The 12,627-nt window shown below is 42.0% G+C and overlaps 1 pseudogene; it reads left to right on the top strand.

Moving 5' to 3' along the window:
- LOC123076087 (uncharacterized) overlaps nt 1-12,627 on the top strand; it is a 50,071-nt pseudogene that overhangs the window by 14,927 nt on the left and 22,517 nt on the right.

The raw sequence follows: 12,627 nt of genomic DNA, 5'->3' as shown, positions 1-12,627 counted from the left end.
AGAGGCATTCATATAGAGTCATATCTTGTTCTAGTATCTAGTTGTAAGTAAATAAGTGTGATGATCATCATTATTCATTATTAGAGCATTGTTCCAGTGAGGAAATATTAGAAAAAATAAAAACAGGCCAAAAAGTGCCGACCAAAAAAAGATAAAAATGTAAAAAGAAAAAAATGAAAAATGAGAGAAAAAGAGAGAAGGGGCAATTTTACTATCCTTTTCCACACTTGTGCTTCAAAGTAGCACCATGTTTTTCATAAGAGAGTCTCCTATGCTTTCATTTTCATATACTAGTGGGAATTTTTCATTATAGAACTTGGCTTGTATATTCCGATGACGGGCCTCCTCAAATGCCCGACGTCTTCATGAGCAAGCAAGTTGGATGCACACCCACTTAGTTTTATTTTTTGAGCTTTCATACACTTTTTAGCTCTTAGTGCATTCGTTGCATGGCAATCCCTACTCCTTGCATTGACATCAATTGATGGGCATCTCCATAGCCCATTGATTAACTTCGTCAATGTGAGACTTTTTCCTTTTTTGTCTTCTCCATATTAATCTTTACCACCCATAGTGTTATACCCATAGTGCATGGCTTACGCTCATGTATTCCGTTGGGGTTGAAAAAGCTGAAGCGTGTTCAAAAGTATGAACCAATTCCTCGGCATGTCATCAGGGTTGTGCATGATAAATACTTTGTGTTAATAAGATGGAGGATAACAAGACTATATGATTTTTTAGGGATAACTTTCTTTAGCATTGATATTTTGAAAGACATGATTGTTTGTTGGGATGCCTGAGTATTGATGTCTTTATGTCAAATTATAGTCTATTGCTTTGAATCATTCAGATCTTAATATTCATGCCACAAAATAAATATTACATGATGAACATGTTAGGTAGCATTCCCCATCAAAAAAATTATCATTTACCTACTTGAGGACAAACAGGAATTAAGCTTGGGCATTGATGTCTGCTAGACTACGTCGCTATTTCCCCAAAGAGGGAGGGATGATGCAGCATAGCGAGGGTAGGTATTTCCCTTAGTGATGAGACCAAGGTTATCGAACCAGTAGGAGAACCAAGCAACACTACGTGAACGACACCTGCACACAGATAACAAATACTCACAACCCGACGTGTTAAAGGGGCTGTCAATCCCTTCCGGGTAACGGCGCCAAAAATTGGCAAACGGACGTGATAAAAATAGATAGATTGAATCGCAGGAACACGAGATAAAATAAATAAGAATAAATTGCAGCAAGGTATTTTTGTATTTTTGGTTTAATAGATGTGAAAATAAAAGCAAAGGAAAATAGATCGCACTGGTAAATATATTAAAGAAGAGACCCGTGGGCCGTAGATTTCACTAGTGGCTTCACTCGAGAAAATAGCAAACGGTGGGTAAACAAATTACTCTTGGGAAATTGATAGAACTTCAAATAATCATGACGATATCCAGGCAATGATCATTATATAGGCATTACGTCCAAGATTAGTAGACGGAATCCTGCCTGTATCTACTACTATTACTCCACACATCGACCGCCTATCCAGCATGCATCTATTGTATTGAGTTCATGGAGAAACGGAGTAATGCAATAAGAATGATGACATGATGTAGACTAGATCTATTTATGTAGAAATAGACCCCATCTTGTTATCCTTAATGGCAACGATACATACATGTTGGTTCCCCTTCTGCCACTGGGATGAAGCACCATAAGATCGAACCCGTCACAAAGCACCCGTTCCATTGCAAGATAAATAGATCAAGTTGGCCAGAAAAAACCCAAATGTGAGAGAAGAAATACGAGGCTATCAGCAATCATGCATATAAGAGGTCAAAGAAGACTCAATTAACTTTCATGGATAAAAAGATAGATCTGATCATAAACTCAAAGTTCATCCGATCCCAACAAACATATCGCAAAAAGAGTTACATCATATGGATCTCCAAGAGACCATTGCACTGAGAATTAAACGTGAGAGGGGAAGCCATCTAGCTACTAACTACGGACCCAAAATTCTACAAGAGACTACTCACGCGTCATCGAAGAGGCACCAATGGAAGTGGTGAACCCCTCCGTGATGGTGTCTAGATTGGATCTGGTGGTTCTGGACTCTGCGGTGGCTGGAATTGATTTGTGTCGACTCCCCTAGGGTTTCTGGAATATTGGGGTATTTATAGAGCAAAGAGCCGGTTCGGGAGGCACCAGGGTGCTTCTCCGGCCCACTGGATATCTTCTGGTCCAAAAAAATCCACAAAAAGTTTCGCTGTGTTTGGACTCCGTTTGGATTTCCTGGGATGTAAAAACCATACAGAAAATAGCAACTTGCACTTGGCACTATGTCAATAGGTTAGTACCAAAAATTGATATAAAATTATTATAAAACATCCAAGAATGATAATATAACAGCATGGAACAATAAAAAATTGTGGATACGTGGGAGACGTATCAGGCATGCTTGATACGCCTCCAACGTATCTACAATTTTTTATAGTTACATGCTATTATAGTACCAATCTAGGATGTTTTATATTCAATTATATGCAATATTATATCATTTTTCAGGACTAACCTATTAACTAAGTGCCAAGTACCAATTGTTGTTGTTTTTTTCCTATTTTTGGTTTTCCAGAAAATCAGTACCAAACGAAGTCGAAATACGAAGAAATTTTTGACGATATGTTTCTAGACATAAGAGACCCTAGAAGCTTCGAGAGAGGCCCAGACGATGAAGGAGCAAGCCACAAACCACATGGGCGTGCCCGGGGGTGGCGCTCATGTAGCTTGTGGGCACCTCATTTCTCTGTTTGACCTAATTCTAGCTCTATGAATTCTCTAACATCGGGAAACCAAGAGAAAGCCACCTGAAACACTTTTTGCGCCGCTGCAAGCTTCTGTTCTTGTGAGATCCCAACTGGAGGCCTTTTTCGGTACTCTATCGGAGGGGGAATCGATCATGGAGGGGATCTACATCAACCTTGCCGCCCTTCCGATGATGTGTGAGTAGTTTACCATAGACCTATGGTTCCATAGCTAGTAGCTAGATGGCTTTTTCTCTCTCTTTGATCTTCAATACAATGTTCTCCTTGATGTTCTTGGGTTTCTATTCGATGTAATCCTTTTTGCGGTGTGTTTGTTGGGATCCGATGAACTGTGAGTTTATGATCAGATTATCCATGAATATTATTTGAGTATTTTCTAAATTATTATTTGCATTATTATTAGAGCTTTGTATTTCTCTCCGCTATATTGATTTGGTTTGGCCAACTAGATTGATTTATGTTGCAAAGGGAGAGGTGCTTTGTGATGGGTTCGATCTTACGGTGCTCAATCCCAGTGACAGAAGAGGACATGACACGTATTTGTATTGTTGCCATTAGGGATAAAATGATGGGGTTTATTCATATTGATCTAGTTTACTTTGTCTACATCATGTCATCTTGCTTAAGGCGTTACTCCGTTCTTTATGAACTTAATACTCTTGATGCATTCTGGATGGAGGTCGATGTGTGGATTAATAGTAGTAGTTGCATGCACGAGTTGGTCTACTTATCACGGACGTGATGCATGTATACATGATCATTGCCTTGAATATAGTCATAACTATGCGCTTTTCTATCAGTTGCACAATACTAATTTGTTTACCCACCACATGCTATGTTCAAGAGAGAAGCCTCTAGTGAAAACTATGCCCCTCATGTCTATCTTTATCATATATTAAAATTCAAAATTACCTTGCTGCAATTTATTTAGCTTTACTTTATTTTGGGTTTTTTGTTTATCTTTGAATCACCACGAGATTTGATCCTTGCAATTAACCGTCAAGGGATTGATGATGTCGCTTGAAGCTACGCCGATATTTCCCCAAAGAGGAAGAGATGATGCAGCACAGCGGCGGTAGGTATTTCCCAGAGATATGAAACCAAGGTTATCGAACCAGTTGGACAACCAAGCAACACGACATAAACAGCCCCTGCCCACAAATAACAACACCTCGCAACCCGACATGTTAAAGGGTTTATCAATCCCTTTCGGGTAACGGCGCCAGAAACGGCGTGCAGATGGGAATAAGTTGTAATAATTTGATAGATCCAACATGAAATAAAATAAATAGAAATAAAATGCAGCAAGGTATTTTTGTATTTTTGGTTTAATAGATCTAAATAAAAGTGCAAAGGAAAAATAGATCGCAAGCAAATATATGAGGAAGAAGACCCGGGCGCCGTAGGTTTCACTAGTGGCTTCTCTCAAGAAAAATAGCAAACGGTGGGTAAACAAGTTACTGTTGGGAAATTGATAGAACCTCAAATAATTATGATGGTATCCAGGCAATGATCATTACATAGGCATTGATACGTCCATTTTGCATCATGCTTTTATATCAATATTTATTGCCTTATGGGCCGTTATTACATATTATGGCACAATACTTATGCCTTTTCTCTCTTATTTTACAAGGTTTACATGAAGAGGGAGAATGCCCGCAGCTGGAATTCTGGGCTGGAAAAGGAGCAAATATTAGAGACCTATTCTGCACAACTCCAAAAGTCCTGAAACTTCACGGAGGCACGTTTTGGAATATAAAAAATACTCGAGAAATATTCAACCAGAGGGGGCCAACACCCTAGCCACGAGGGTGGCGGGTGCTCCCTACCCCCTGGGCGCGCCCCCTGCCTCGTGGGCCCCTGGCAGGCCTCCGGTGCCCATCTTCTGCTATATGAAGTCTTTCACCCTGGAAAAAATCAGAAGGAGGCTTTCGGGACGAAACACCGTCGCCACGAGGTGGAATCTTGGCGGAACCAATCTAGGGTTCCGGCGGAGCAGTTCTACCGGGGAAACATCCCTCCGGGAGGGGGAAATCATCACCATCTTCATCACCATCGATCCTATTAGCGGGAGGGGGTCAATCCCCATCAACATCTTCGCCAGCACCATCTCCTCTCAAACCCAAGTTCATCTCTTGTATCCAATCTTTGTCCCAAAGCCTCAGATTGGTACCTGTGGGTTGCTAGTAGTGTTGATTACTCCTTTTAGTTGATGCTAGTTGGTTTATTTGGTGGAAGATCATATGTTCAGATCCTTTATGCATATTAATACCTCTCTAATTATGAACATGAATATGATTTGTGAGTACTTACGTTTGTTCCTGAGGACATGGGAGAAGTCTTGCTATAAGTAGTCATGTGAATTTGGTATTCGTTCGATATTTTGATGAGATGTATGTTGTCTTTCCTCTAGTGGTGTTATGTGAACGTCGACTACATGACACTTCACCATTGTTTGGGCCTAGAGGAAGGCATTGGGAAGTAATAAGTAGATGATGGGTTGCTAGAGTGACAGAAGCTTAAACCCTAGGTTATGCGTTGCTTCGTAAGGGGCTGATTTGGATCCACATGTTTCATGCTATGGTTAGGTATACCTTAATACTTCTTTTGTAGTTGCGGATGCTTGCAATAGGGGTGAATCATAAATGGGATGCTTGTCCAAGGAAGGGCAATACCCAAGCACCGGTCCACCCACATATCAAATTATCAAAGTAACGAACGCGAATCATATGAGCGTGATGAAAACTAGCTTGACGATAATTCCCATGTGTCCTCGGGAGCGTTTTCCTTCATATAATAGTTTCTCCAGGCTTGTCCTTTGCTACAAAAAGGATTGGGCCACCTTGCTGCACCTTATTTACTTTTATTACTTGTTACCCGTTGCAAATTACCTTATCACAAAACTATCTGTTACCGAGAATTTCAGTGCTTGTAGAGAATACCTTACTGAAAACTGCTTGTCATTTCCTTCTGCTCCTCGTTGGGTTCGACACTCTTACTTATCGAAAGGACTACGATAGATCCCCTACACTTGTGGGTCATCAAGACTCTTTTCTGGCGCCGTTGCCGGGGAGTGAAGCACCTTTGGTAAGGAAAAAAAATTATATAGTGTGCTGAAATTTACTGTCACTTGTTACTATGGAAAGTAATCCTTTGAGGGGCTTGTTCGGGGTATCTTCACCCCGACCTATAGAGCAAAGAGTTGCTCCCCAACCTACTGAACCTACTGAAAATGTTTACTTTGAAATTCCTTCGGGTATGATAGAGAAACTGCTAGCTAATCCTTTGACAGGTGATGGAACATTACATCCCGATTTGCACCCAATCTATGTGGATGAAGTTTGTGGATTATTTAAGCTTGCAGGTATGCCCGAGGATGTTATCAAGAAGAAGGTCTTCCCTTTATATTTTAAGGGAAAGGTATTGACATGGTTTAGGCTATGTGATGATATGGGATCATGGAACTACAACCGACTGAAATTGGAATTTCATCAGAAGTTTTATCCTATGCATGTTGTTCATCGTGATCATAATTATATATATAATTTTTGGCCTCGCAAATGAGAAAGCATCGCTCAAGCTTGGGGGAGGCTCAAGTCAATGTTATATTCATGCCCCAATCATGAGCTCTTAAGAGAAATTGTTATTCAAAAATTTTATGCTCGGCTTTCTCTCAACAATCGCTCCATGCTCGATACTTATTGTACTGGTTCTTTTATGATGAAGACTATTGAATTCAAATGGTATTTATTGGAAAGAATTAAACGCAACTCTGAAGATTGGGATCTCGACGAAGGTAAGGAGTCATGTATAACACCCAAGTTTGATTGTGTTAAATCTTTTATGGATACCGATGTTTTCCGTGAATTTAGCACTAAATATGGACTTGACTCTGAGATAGTAGATTCTTTCTGTGAATCCTTTGCTACTCATGTTGATCTCCCTAAGGAGAAGTGGTTTAAATATAATCCTCCCATTGAAGTAAAAGTAGTTGCACGTATTAAAGTTGAAGAAAAGACTATCACTTATAATGTTGATCCTGTTGTTCCTATTGCTTATATTGAGAAACTACCTCTCCCTGTTAGAATAAAGGATCATGCTAAAGCTTCAACTGTAGTTCGTAAAAGTAATACTAGAACACCTACACCCCCTGAGCAAATTAAAGTTGAACCTAGTATTGCTATGGTTAAAGATCTCTTGGCCGATAATATTGATGGGCATGTTATTTACTTCTGTGATGAAGCTGCTAGAATTGCTAGACCTGATACTAAAAATAAACATAGACCTGTTGTAGGCATGCCTATTATTTCTGTTAAAATAGGAGATCATTTCTATCATGGCTTATGTGATATGGGTGCTAGTGCAAGTGCAATACCTCATTCCTTATACAAAGAAATTATGCATGATATTGCACCTGCTGAGATAGAGGAAATTGATGTTACAATTAAGCTTGCCAATAGAGACACTATTTCACCAGTGGGGATTGTTAGAGATGTTGAAGTCTTGTGTGGGAAAGTTAAATATCCTGCTGATTTTCTTGTTCTTGGTTCCCCACAAGATAACTTTTGTCCCATTATATTTTGTAGACCCTTCTTGAATACTGTTAATCCTAGGATAGACTGCAAAAAGGATGTTGTTACTATTGGTTTGGGGGATATGTCTCATGAGTTTAATTTTGCTAAATTTTGTAGACAACCCCATGATAAAGAATTGCCTAGTAAAGATGAAATTATTGGTCTTGCTTCTATTGTCATGCCTCCTAATGATCCTTTAGAACAATATTTGCTCGACCATGAAAATGATATATTTATGAATGAAAGAAGGGAAATAGATGAAGTATTCTTTAAACAGGGACCAATTTTGAAACACAACTTGCATGTTGAAATCCTAGGGGATCCTCCTCCACCCAAGGGTGATACCATGTTTGATCTTAAACCATTACCTGATACTCTTAAATATGCTTATCTTGATGAGAAAAAGATATATCCTGTTATTATTAGTGCTAACCTTTCAGAGCACGACGAAAAGAAATTATTGAAAACTCTGAAGAAGCATCGTGCTGCTATTGGATATACTCTTGATGATCTTAAGGGCATTAGTCCCACTCTATGCCAGCACAAAATAAAATTGGAGAAAGACGCTAAACCGGTTGTTGATCACCAACGACGGTTAAATCCTAAGATGAAAGAAGTGGTAAGAAAAGAAATACTAAAGCTTCTAGAGGCAGGTATAATTTATCCGGTTGCTGATAGTCAGTGGGTAAGTCCTGTCCATTGTGTCCCTAAGAAGGGAGGCATTACTGTTGTCCCTAATGATAAAGATGAATTGATCCCACAAAGAATTGTTACAGGTTATAGAATGGTAATTGATTTCCGCAAACTAAATAAAGCTACTAAAAAGTATCATTACCCTTTACCTTTTATTGATCAAATGCTAGAAAGATTATCCAAACAAACACATTTTTGCTTTCTAGATGGTTACTCTGGTTTCTCTCAAATACCTGTGTCAAAAGAGGATCAAGAAAAGACCACTTTTACTTGTCCTTTCGGTACCTTTGCTTATAGATGTATGCCTTTTGGTTTATGCAATGCACCTGCTACCTTTCAAAGATGCATGATGGATATATTCTCTGATTTTTGTGAAAAGATTGTTGAGGTTTTCATGGATGATTTCTCCGTACATGGAACTTCTTTTGATGATTGCTTGAGCAACCTTGATCGAGTTTTGCAGAGATGTGAAGAAACTAATCTTGTCTTGAATTGGAAACAGTGCCACTTTATGGTTAATGAAGGTATTGTCTTGGGGCATAAAATTTTTGAAAGAGGTATTGAAGTTGATAAAGCTAAAGTTCATGCTATTGAAAAGATACCTTGTCCTAAGGACATTAAAGGTATAAGAAGTTTCCTTGGTCATGCCGGTTTTTATAGGAGGTTCATTAAGGACTTCTCAAAAATTTCTAGGCCTCTGACTAACCTCTTACAAAAAGATGTTCCTTTTATCTTTGATGATGATTGTGTAGAAGCATTTGAAATATTTAAGAAAGCCTTGATTTCTGCACCTATTGTTCAGCCGCCTGATTGGAATTTACCCTTTGAAATTATGTGTGATGCTAGTGATTATGTTGTAGGTGCTGTTCTAGGACAAAGAGTTGATAAGAAATTAAATGTTATCCAATATGCCAGTAAAACTCTAGACAGTGCCTAGAGAAATTATGCTACTACTGAAAAAGAATTTTTAGCAGTTGTATTTGCTTGTGATAAGTTCCGACCTTATATTGTTGATTCTAAAGTAACTGTTCACACTAATCATGCTGCTATTAAATATCTTATGCAAAAGAAAGATGCTAAACCTAGACTTATTAGATGGGTTCTCTTGCTGCAAGAATTTGATTTGCATATTATTGATACAAAGGGATCTGAGAACCCTGTTACAGACAACTTGTCTAGGTTAGAGAATGTTCTTGATGACCCACTACCTATTGATGATAGCTTTCCTGGTGAACAATTAGCTGTCATAAATGCTTCTCGTACTGCTCCTTGGTATGCTGATTATGCTAATTACATTGTTGCTAAATTTATACCACCTCGTTTCACATACCAGCAAAAGAAAAAGTTTTTCTATGATTTAAGACATTACTTCTGGGATGACCCACACCTTTATAAAGAAGGAGTAGATGGTGCTATTAGACGTTGTGTACCTGAGCATGAACAGGAACAGATCCTACGCAAGTGTCACTCCGAGGTATATGGAGCACACCACGCTGGAGATAGAACTGCACATAAGGTATTGCAATCCGGTTTTTATTGGCCTACTCTCTTGAAGGATGCCCGTAAGTTTGTCTTATCTTGTGATGAATGTCAAAGAATTGGTAATATTAGCAGACGTCAAGAAATGCCTATGAACTATTCACTTGTTATTGAACCATTTGATGTTTGGGGCTTCGATTATATGGGACCGTTTCCTTCCTCTAATGGGTATACACATATCTTAGTTGCTGTTGATTACGTCACTAAGTGGGTAGAAGCTATTCCAACTAGTAGTGCTGATCATAACACCTCTATTAAGATGCTTAAAGAAGTTATATTTCCGAGGTTTGGAGTCCCTAGATACTTAATGATTGATGGTGGTTCACATTTTATTCATGGTGCTTTTCATAAAATGCTTGCTAAGTATGATGTTAATCATATAATTGCATCTTCATATCACCCACAGTCTAGTGGTCAAGTAGAACTGAGTAATAGAGAGCTTAAATTATTTTGCAAAAGACTGTTAATAGATCTAGAAAGAATTGGTCCAAGAAACTCGATGATGCATTATGGGCCTATAGAACTGCATATAAAAATCCTATGGGTATGTCTCCGTATAAAATGGTCTATGGAAAAGCTTGTCACTTACCTCTCGAACTAGAACATAAGGCATATTGGGCCATTAAAGAGCTCAATTATTGTGACGCCCTCGATTCAATCGTACACTAATCATACACGCAAATGTGTACGGTCAAGATCAAGGACTCACGGGAAGATATCACAACACAACTCGAGACACAAATTAAAATAATACAAGCTTTATATTACAAGCCAGGGGCCTCAAGGGCTCGAATACATAAGCTCGAATACACAAGAGTCAGCGGAAGCAACAATATCTGAGTACAGACATAAGTTAGACAAGTTTGCCTTAAGAAGGCTAGCACAAAAGTAGCAACGATCGAAAAGGCAAGGCCTTCTGCCTGGGAGCCTCCTAACTACTCCTGGTCGTCGGCGGTCCCCACGTAGTAGTAGGCATCGGCGGTGCACTACAGGAATCAGCTACTTTGCCGTCTACCATGGCAGACGGCAAAGGCAAGGATGGCGGACGGCAAAGGCCTTTGCCGTCTGCCGCAGACGGCAAAAGGCTCCGGCAAAGTAGGCATCGGTAAAGAGCTTCTTTGCCGTCTGCTTTTTGAAGTGGACGGCAAAGGGGCCTTTGCTATCAGCGGCTGACGGCAAAGAAAGCCGACGGCAATAAATGCACTGTTGGTCCGTTAGGCGGCTAACGGTAGCCTTTGCCGTCCGCCGCTGATGGCAAAGAGCATCCGGCCTTTGCCGTCCGCCGAATGACGTCAGCTGGACGTCACTGTGGGACAAGCCTTTGCCGTCTGCTGCTGTAGGCAAATGTGTCGTGTCGGGGTCGGGGTGTCGGGGTGTGGTGTCGGGGTCGGGGTGTCGGGGTCAGGGGGTTGGGGTGTCAGGGTGTGGTGTCGGGGTCAGGGTGTCGGGGTCAGGGGTCGGGGTGTCGGGGTGTCATGTCGGGGTCGGGGTTGTCGGGGTCAGGGGGTCGGGGTGTTTCCTTCTATCCTTCTTCTTCTTCTTTCCTTTCTTCTTCTTCTTTCCTTCTCTTCTTCTTCCCCTTCTACATTTTCTTCTTATTCTTTTTTCATCTTTTTCTACTTCTTTTAATAATATAACTAATTATCTAAAACCCATGCACTAAATCTAACACTAACACATATCTAGCACTAAATCTAACACTAACACATATCTAGACCTAAATCTAACACAAACAATTAAACGGCAAAAAAAAGAAAAAACAGAAAAAAAAATAACTCACCGGAGCTCGGGGGTGGCGGTGGCGACGGGGGCGGCGGGCGGGAGGGTGGCGGTGGCGACGGGGGCGGCAGGGCTCCGGGGCGGTAGAGCTCAGGGGGAGCCGGCAGGGAGGCGGGGCCGATGGGCCCGCGGTGGCGCCGGGGTGGTGGGCGGGTGGTGGGGGCGGCGGGGCGCCGGGGCAGTGGGACGGTCGGGAAGCGACGTGGTGGGGCGCCGGGGCGCCGGGGCGCCGCGACGGCGCTTCCCGACCGTCCCACTGCCCCGGCGCCCCGCCGCCCCCGCCGGGGCGCCGCGGCGGCGGGATGGTGGGGCGACAGGGCATCGGCGGGTGGGGGCGGCGGGGTGGTGGGGCGACGAGGCAGGCTGCGGCAGGTGGCGGGTGGCGGGGGCGGTGGCGGGGGCGGCGGCGGGTGCTGTGGGTGGCGGCGGGTGGGGGGCGGCGCCGGGCGGCGGGGGTCGATCTGGTCGTGGAGAGAAATATTGACGAAGGGGGTAGGGAGCTCGGCCGTTAGTTAGGTTAGTGAAGTTAGGTCTTTGACGTCCGCTATTTTTCTCTCTTTGTCGTCCGCTAGCGGACGGCAAAGAGGGGAGCCGTTAAGTTTTATCTAATCAGCTCGTAAGTGGGGCCACCTCTCTCTTTGCCATCAGCCAGCTGACGGCAAAGAATCTTTGCCGTCAGCTAGCGGACGGCAAAGAACTGGCTGATGGCAAAATCTTTCTTTGCCATCAGCCAGTTCTTTGTCGTCCGTTTTTTGTAAGCGGACAGCAAAGACCTTCTTTGCCGTCAGCTAGTAGACGGCAAAGAACTAGCAGACGGCAAATAAGCTAATTCCAGTAGTGGTGGCATCTAGCTCCTGGGCTCCGACATCTGGTTGCATCAACCGGAAAGAAGAAGAAAGGGGGAAAAGGGGGAGCAAAGCAACCATGAGTACTCATCAAAAGTACTCGCAAGCAAGGATCTACACTACATATGCATTGGTAGCAATGAAAAGGGTTGTATCTGTGGACTTGACTGCAGAATGCCAGAAGAGAAGGGAAAGCTAGCCTATCGAAGACTAGCATCTTCGGGAAACCACAATCTTGCAGCAACAGGAGGGAGTAGAGTAGCATAAAGTAAAGTAGTAGAAGTGTTATCAACCTCGGCCAGAGATCCTTTCTCGACTCCCTGCGAGAAAGCAATCCCAGAGCCATACTATCCAGTTCTCA

Source organism: Triticum aestivum, chromosome 3D (assembly GCF_018294505.1).
Source record: "Triticum aestivum cultivar Chinese Spring chromosome 3D, IWGSC CS RefSeq v2.1, whole genome shotgun sequence".
NCBI lineage: Eukaryota > Viridiplantae > Streptophyta > Magnoliopsida > Poales > Poaceae > Triticum > Triticum aestivum.
Note: the sequence above shows the minus strand (reverse complement) of the source record. Positions and strands in the feature narration are given on the sequence as shown.